The sequence below is a fragment of the Nelumbo lutea genome, chromosome 1 (genome assembly GCF_056320005.1).
Source record: "Nelumbo lutea isolate HS-2025 chromosome 1, American lotus-T2T, whole genome shotgun sequence".
Lineage (NCBI taxonomy): Eukaryota > Viridiplantae > Streptophyta > Magnoliopsida > Proteales > Nelumbonaceae > Nelumbo > Nelumbo lutea.
Genome location: NC_142684.1, coordinates 207,453,291 through 207,462,013, shown reverse-complemented (window position 1 = coordinate 207,462,013; position 8,723 = coordinate 207,453,291). Strand labels below are relative to the sequence as shown.

Below are 8,723 nucleotides of genomic sequence, written 5' to 3'. Positions count from 1 at the left end.
TAACGGTCAAATGGATGAATCTAGTCATGAAATTTGGCATCCTGGGGTTTTTTTTTTTTTTTGTCTCTGAACACAGTGGTGAGGTATGATCAGACAAATAAGGCCTGGATGATTGAGATATATGGATGACAAGTTTAGATTAATAAGATTTGTTGAAATAGAATCTTTGTTTGATGAAGAGTCAAACGGGGGAATTTTGGGATGAAATTTGGTGGGTAGGAATTTTTGAACATCTTGAATCTGATGGGAGGGGTGAGCCTATGATCAGAAGTGTAAATTGGCTGATTTAGTTCAGATCATGATCTTAGCTTATGCTTTTACAATCAATGAGAGGGCCTCAAAATGGAATCTTACTTTTTCAATGGTCAAATGGAGGTGTTTGGTCATGAAATTTGGCGTGCTAGGGTTTTTTGGTTTTTAAACATAGTGGTGAGGTCTGATTGGTCAGATGAGGTTGGGATAATAGGTGATAAACTCTATTTTGATGAGATTTGCTAAAATAGAATCTTGGCTTGATGATGGGTCGAACGAGGGAATTTTGAGCTACAATTTGGTGGGTAAGCATGGATTAAAGAGAGGAGTCATGTGGATGGTTTTGATATGAGAAAGATAAGGTCAACCTTGGTAATCACTTAGGACCATTGGAATGGGATCTTAATGTTTTTATGGTTGATCATTATAGATTCATGTTGGGATTCACTAACTAATTGTTTTCTAGTGATATTAAGGTGATGGGTACGTTAGATTTGATTTTAAGGAGTTGGAGTTTGAATGTTGTATAGATCGGGACCATTAAAAAGGCGTTGTCATGATGAACGGTGGATCTTTGGAGTTTAGTCATGAAAATTGATGTGTGACTAAGTTATAGTTTTGCAAGTCTAGGGCTAGTGTTTGATTGGACATTTATGTTGATCTCAAGGTTGTTACTTGTCTTGTGGATTGTGTCAAATGACGACATTTCATGTTTTAAAAAGTTTCAAGTTGATCTATTTGTGTTTCTAAGTTTTTTAGGTCTAAGAGGAGGGTACAAAGAGGTAGGGTGAAGGGATCGAGCAAAAATTGGGTGCTAATAGTAACAGTGGGGACCTTTGTATGCATTGTGGGTTGATCCTACCCCCTATGACAGTGTCATCAACGCACACATTGTTGTTGTTGTTGGCATTGTTGACAAGGGTGTTGCTTGAAGATGCCATTGCTTGAGACTCTGAGAACAGGTGAGAACTTAGCTTTTGTGTAGCATATTACCACAGACGGCACCAATTAATGGTGCGCGATCTAGTGCTCCCTACTAGAAAATAGTTTAAATATCAGGTTGATGACGTTGCCTGGTCGAGCTGCAAGAAGAATAGATCAAAGTGTCCTGGTTGCTTGACCCCCGGGGTGGGCACTCAAATGCTTAAGTTAGAAAACGGGGTTTGCATGCTTGAAAACAAGAGAGCTAAATTGTGTGTACCTTTTCTGAGGGAGGGGACGCCTTTGTATAGGTTGATTGTTGTAATCTCCACAAAGCGCGCCCGAGATCTCTGGCCAATCTAATTCGGAAATAGTTTCATGCCCGTAGAGGGACTCTGTGTGAGTGGGTAATAGTCATCTGGTTGCTCCCGAAACGGGTGGGGCAGTAGCCAGCTCTGTCGACATGGCGTTGTGATCATGGGAAAGTCAGAGATAACTACTTGCTTGAAGAGGAAGTCGCCTGTCATGTCACTCAAGCTATTAACCAAGTCTCTACTAGGTCAGTAGAGGCGGGCTACCTCATATGCCGACCTGACATCGACCGAGTATCTACTAGATCGACAGAGCCAAGTCGCCTCATATGCTAATCTAACATTGACCGACCTACTGAGGTGGGGCCAAGGAGTTTGTGATGGATGTGAGGTGTTTATCATACTCATGAAGCTTGCTTACGTGGAGTTGAGTTATTGTCCAATGGTTTTGTGGAGCCACATGTCATAATGTCACTGGAGGGTCAAATCACCCATCATCAATTAGCATGGTTTTAAAAAGTGGTTGAGGTGAGACAAGAGGCGCACGCCTCAAGGTGAGGCGGCCAAATTTCACCTAGCCTTGGTATCCTCAATCTCAGCACAAGGGGCATAAGCCTTAGTTTTAGTGAGGTGTAGGCATTTGGCCTTTTGCTTTAATTTACAGGCGGTAGCCTCAAGTTAAAAAGGTTTTGGGTGGGGAAAACTTGATTTCATGATGGGTAATTTTGGAAAAAAAATTAAAAGAAAAAGTGAAAATCCCAAAAAATGTGGGTTTTACTTGAATCGTCTGTATGTGTAGTGCATACAGGTCCTCCGTCTCCTCCTCCTCCTCTTGTATGAATCTAGATTCACTACTGAAATGCATTTCAATATTTTCTTAAATGAAATGCATTCCAAAGTTATATTGAATTTGGATCAATATTAATTTGTTATTTACTTATTTATTAATTTGTTATTTCAATGAACATGATAAGTGTTGTGATGATACATGTTGCATACAATGAACATGATATTGTTATTTATTAATTTGACTACAGATTTGTTATTTTCATTTGAATGTTTCTTTTTTTTTTTTTTTGTTAATTTATCTTGGGTTATTTTTTATACAAATTTTGGCATATTCAACTTGATTTGAACAATTATCAATTGTCGAATCAAACATTAAGTCACAAACAATTGTATAAACTTTCAATTATTTATTTTTTCATAATGTTTAAGTTTTTAATTTGAGATTTACGCCTCAAACTGCCTCAAGGCTTATGCCTCCTCTCTTTAGCACCCAATCATCTTTCCTCTGCCTTTAACCTTTTAAAACTTGATCAATGAATACTTAAATCATTTCTTATTACTTTTACTGAAGTTCATTTGGGTCTTGGTAAATGTCTTTTTCATTGATTTTATGTGATCGATTTCCCTTTTTCTTTCTTCTGTCAAAGAGTTGCATGTCTATTAATGAAACCATTTCAGTTTTGTTGACCCATTTCCATCAAATACCACATAATAACATCAAGGGGCCCATTTAAGCTTTGAAAACATTTGCATATTAATTTTTAAATTTGGTGAAGACTAAAGTGGGACCCATATTCTTTTTAATCCATATGTTGAACTATATCTGAAGATGGACCCCTCCATACTGTGAATTCACTCATAGAAAATGATAATTAATTTTTTTTCTTCTTTTGCAAGGTGTCAATCAGTTGACGGTTGGACAATTCAGCCTGGGACCATCAAGGCAATTGGTTCTGCTTCACACTTACCCCGTATTTTTTTGCCAAAACTGTTGATTGATTCAGCGACCCATTGACCTGGGCAATTGAATTGTTGATTCGTTCGACCTGGACATTAATTTTGGTCTTTTCTATGTTAATTATTTTTTATACTTTATATTTTAAATTGGAACTGACCATTCATTCAAACCGAACGATCAAGCCACTGATCCAGAAAGTGATGGCCAAAGTGGTTTTAGATCCGGTTTTTAAAATATTGCTTGAAATTGAATCTCACCTGCACTTAGATTGGTGACTTGGGGGTTTATGGGTTTGGGGGATGGGCCCCTAGGAGCGGAAAAAAAAATAAAACAGAATTCTTTATTAGGAAAAATCTATAATACCGAGAAGACCTGGTACCAAAAGATCCAACAAAAAAAAAAAAACTTGGATTTGTACACAAAAAAAAACCATTTAAATGGGTTTAAATAATTACTCGCAATATACCAAGAAACGCGAGTACGAGTTCAGATCATGTAGGCATGCATTGTAAGCATGTTAAATAAGCATTTTTAAATTTTTTTGATACATGTCCCCGGGATACCCTTAACCTATTCTTTTTACGAAAAAGTACGGACAGGCCTAATGGTGAATTCCTATTTCCACTTTAAAGGTATAAATATTCAAAATGTTAACAACTCACACTCTATATGCACCAATGCCTTGTGAATTGGTATCAATTCCAAGCTGGCACCTATCCCAACAGTAATTTGGACTTATAAATTCTAACTTGATTGAACAATCATTCACCGTTCTTTTTAATAATTGTCAAAATATTTATAAAGTGTTCATTGAATGTACCTATTATAGTGTGCCTATTGAATCCTATCCCTAAGATTACAGGACCCCACCACTAGATGATCCCACATTCCAGATTAACAAGGCAACAAAATCAGACAAATATGAAATCCTTTTATATCAATATTTTACGGGACGAGACGAATTCAATGAGTTATAGAATGAAAAGCTTTGGACAGAATCCATGAAATTGATGTTGATTTGGGGCGTTGGACTGTTGAACGTCTTCATGATGACTTGGTGGTAGGAGGAGAATCAGACCCGGGCAAAGACCACCAGACTACCAGTCCCATGTCACACTCACACCAGACCGGAATGTCCCGAATAAGCCCACCGCGTCAGTGATTAATTTTAATTATTAGTTTTTTTTATGTCATTAAGATGAAAATTGGAATCAGAGATTCACAATATAAAGTTTTAAAATCCCCAACCAACTTCTCCTCATGGTCACATTCATCAGTCAATGAAAGGATTAATTGTCAGGTCAAGGATCACCAAACCTCCCTCCTTTTTCTCTCTTTTCATTCATGATTTTCTGGGCAAATACCAAATCAAAACAGATGAATCGGATTACATCACCATCCAAACCGAGTCCGGATCTGCTTCTCATAGACCACGTTTCACACCGATTTCACGGTATATTCTGACTGCACATCGAAAACATTTCTCATATTTATATTTATTATTCATAGGGAGATTCCTGTATTAGGGTCGATTGTGGCCGTAAAATCGGTGTGAGCTCTGTGAAGAGCACATCTCAATTCATCCAAACCCAATTATGCTAATCAGACCATATCAGGGTCAGTAGAGGCATATAGTTAGGCTGTAATTAGGTCAGATTCGGATTGGATCGGTCCAGTCGGTTTGGGTTTAATCCGAATCCATTTTATTGTATTTGAAATAAAGAAAATTTTGAATTTATTGAATATAAATTTTATATAATTATAGATAATGTTTTTTTGGTAATAATTATAGATAATGTTTATATACATTAAAATAGGAAGAATCTATGACATAATACCACTACCAGAAGAAATTTGAATAATCACCCCGATTGGTTACAATTTTTTTTTCCATTATTATAATCCAAATCACATTAATCATCTTCGAGGTTTTTATAGTTCAGTCCACCCCTAGGTGGAGTTAAGATTTTCAGGGGTTGAGTGAATCAGGTCCATGGATTGATGCTAAATTCATGGGCAAGATGCAGTTTATAGGGGAGTTATTAATAGATTAGGAGGGGGCTACAATTTCAGATTTTTGAAATGGATTGCAGTTCACTTATCCCTGGGTTTTGGGGATTTTGGGAGTCCATTGTCTGCCCTAAGGGGTAGCCTATCCCCAGAAGTCGGCTTCAATTCTCACAAGATCATGTTCAGAGTTGGTACAGTCTCTTTGTAGCCTTGCATTGGGAATATTTCTCTATGAATATATATATATATATATCCAATATTTGATGTAAAAGAGCACAGCCAATCTCCTATTCCCATTTCCTTAACCCCTCCAAACTAGGGATGGTAATTTCTACCCTAGTTGGTGGGTACCCGCCCCTACCCTCTATAATGGGATGGGGTTTTTTGCTTGAAAAATGGGTTTTGGGGTGGGATGGGTTTTGGAATTTTATATGGGTACAAGTATGGTACGGTATTAGGCTAAACCCAACACTCGCCGACCCACATATTATTGGAAAGCATATAAACTTTATGTATTAGGTCTTGAAATAATTGAAAATTTTGTTATTTATTTATGTTATTTTACTTATTTATTGCTTATATATCACAAGAAGTAATAGGAAATTAGATGTGGGTTCTAAACCCACCCTGCCCCAACCCTTGTATGTGGAGAGGGTAGGGTCAGAAAGGGTTTTCTATTTTCATGTATGGGGAGGATTTGGATTCTCAAAATCTAACCCACTACGGGTTTTGGGGTGGACACGGGTAGGGAGGTTTAGGGAGGTGGGCAGGTTCCAGAATATACTAAACCCTCCCCGATCCCACCCCATTTCCATCCCTATTCTAAATCAGGGTCGAATCTAGTAGGCACAACATAAGAAGCATGCTCAACTAAATAAATATTCTAGCAACTGTCAAAAGTTGTTTTTAGACTGAGGATATTTTTAGGGACAAGTGTCAAAAAAATTCAAAGTTTCCTATGAATGTGCTTACAATGCTATGCCTACCTGATCCAGACTGCTCTAAACCCTGTTGGCTACAGGAATTGATGCCAGGTCTCTCCACACTCTTTGCTCTTATTTGTGGTATGGCTGGTGGGCCTCACTGTGCATTTGCTCTTCCCTGATTTTTGTATTGTAAAAAAAGAATAGTAGAGACTAGAGAGTGAAGATAAAAAAGAACTCATGGTAGGCAATGATTTTAAAAGAAAGAAAGAAAGAAAACCATCAGCCAGATAGTCATTACATGAAAAGCCTGCGTACAATAGGCCCTATTTGGTTCATAGGAATAGGGGTCTGGAATTGGAATTGGAATGGGTTATTTCGGTTTCAGTTGTTTGGTTAGGCAGAACCGAAATGCCATTCTTATTCTTGTTAGAATATCATTCTCCCATTTGAGGGAATAACCATTCCCTACCCCTCTTTTGGGAATGAAGTATCATTCCTGCTAATTCCTATTCTCATTCCCATTCTTGTCTGAACCAAACAGACTACGGGAATAGACCATTACAATTTCAATTCCAAAGGATTTCAGGGCCTATTTGGTTCACGATGGGAATCGGAATTAGAATCGCTTGGAATCAGAATCAGAATGGCCTATTTCACTTGGTTGTTTGGTTCATACCAAAATCGGAATCGGAATCAGGATGGCCTATTTCGCTTGATTGTTTGGTTCAAACTGATTCGGATTCTGATGTATGTTGTTTGGTTCATTAGGAGGATGGAATCGGAATCAGCCATGATTTTCAATTTTGCCCCTAATAAAAATAAAAAAGCAGAAAATGCATAAAATATCAAAAATGCAAAAATTTTGAAAAAAATTACAATCATTTTGTAGAAAATTCAAAAAAATGCATGAAATTACTCAATTTTTACAGAAGTTGCAAAAAAAATATAACAATTTTGTAGAAAAAATGCAGAAACACCATTTGTAGAAAAAAAATGCATAAAGAAATTCTATTAAGACATGTCTATTAAGTGAGGTCCATTTTGTCTCGTAGTAAGTACCATGTGGTCAGTATTAACTCCAAATGGGGAGAGGAACATATCACCAACTCTTTGCAACTATAAACACTTAACACGTGGAGTTAATACTTACCACGTACAGCCATGTGGGGGGAATGTCGTGTTTCATTGTGGGTGTGAAACACGACATAGGAATGACACCCCCAGAATGGGAATGGCATTCCTTGGGGTGGGCTCAGGAATGGGCACTCCCCCATACGGGGGAATCCCATTAAGCCTAGAATAGGAATAAAATTCTCATTTTATTTAATCAAACATTTAGAGTAAGAATGAACCATTTCGATTCCGATTCCAGACTCCTAAATCAAACCGACTCTCAATTCTGATTTCAATTCCAACTACGAACCAAACGGATCCTAATTTCTCAACTATCATATCAGAAGATTTTTTGGTATTACAGCAAGCCAGCTTATCACACAGCAAGTGTGAACGTGGTCTGCAGTTCGGCGAGCACCGATGCATTCCAAATCATTTGGCTTCAATTTTCTCAAGTTCACACTCATTACTCAAGTATGAAGTTGGCCCATAAGGCTGTAAGCCTATAACCACCCCAGACAAATATCTGAGACCAGGTGTTGTTTGTATGGTTTTTAATCTTTTATAATCGATCCATCGCCACCCAAAAACCTATAAAAGGAAGCAGCCTATCGATTGGTCAGTTTCTCGTGGTTGGTCTTGGTTAGTTGGTCCCACTCTTTATCGATCTGCCTTTTTCAATTTATGAATCTGGTTTGTCCGATTCAAAATGATGTCTCAATACAAGTGGAACCCTCCAATCCAATTTCATTATTGACAATTTTGTAAGAATGAACTTTGTCCCACATCGGCCCTGTAGCAAAGCCAAAAGAAGTTCTTCAAAGCATCCGAGCTGCCAAAGGGCACGACCTTACTTGAACAGGATCTGTTCTATAGGCTCGTACCTCTGCATCCTTGAGTTCTAAGGAGACAGGAATCAAAGTCTGGTGGATGAGTTCGGACTGTGCGATCAGAGCGTGATTAATTGCCTTCGGGTCTCAAGATTTGAGACTCTACAGGCCATAGAGGATCGTTCTCAGCCATCTAATGGGTGGGATGGTCGCACGGTTGTCTGACAGACTCTCAACCCTTTTTACTCATCCCAATTAATTATTAAATGATCAGGGCATGGACTAATAGTTGTACCCTTAAATTGAGGAGAAAATGTTATGGACTTATGGATGTTTTATTCCAAAATATTCTTAACACCTTTTTTTATATAAAAAAACAAAATTGACCAAATAGAAAAAATAGTGTTTGTCTGTGCTCTTACTAGAGGCAAAGTTGACATTTTTTTTTCAGTTTCTTTTGATAAATTTATTTGAATGGATGTTAGTGTTAAAATTGTCATTTTCCACTTTTATGTAATGGAAAGTCGATTAAGATTACAAACTATATGAGATGTTTTAATAAAACACAAACTATATGGTAAGTTTTGGTAAATTAATAAAACTATAAGGGGTG

At 37.5% G+C, this 8,723-nt stretch overlaps 1 non-coding gene across 1 annotated transcript; it reads left to right on the top strand.

Moving 5' to 3' along the window:
• Positions 1-8,124: 8,124 nt before the first annotated feature.
• Positions 8,125-8,341, top strand: LOC148880638 (small nucleolar RNA U3). Its single transcript, XR_016106023.1, has one exon. It is a non-coding gene; the product is annotated as a small nucleolar RNA U3 (small nucleolar RNA).
• The last annotated feature ends 382 nt before the right edge of the window (positions 8,342-8,723 follow it).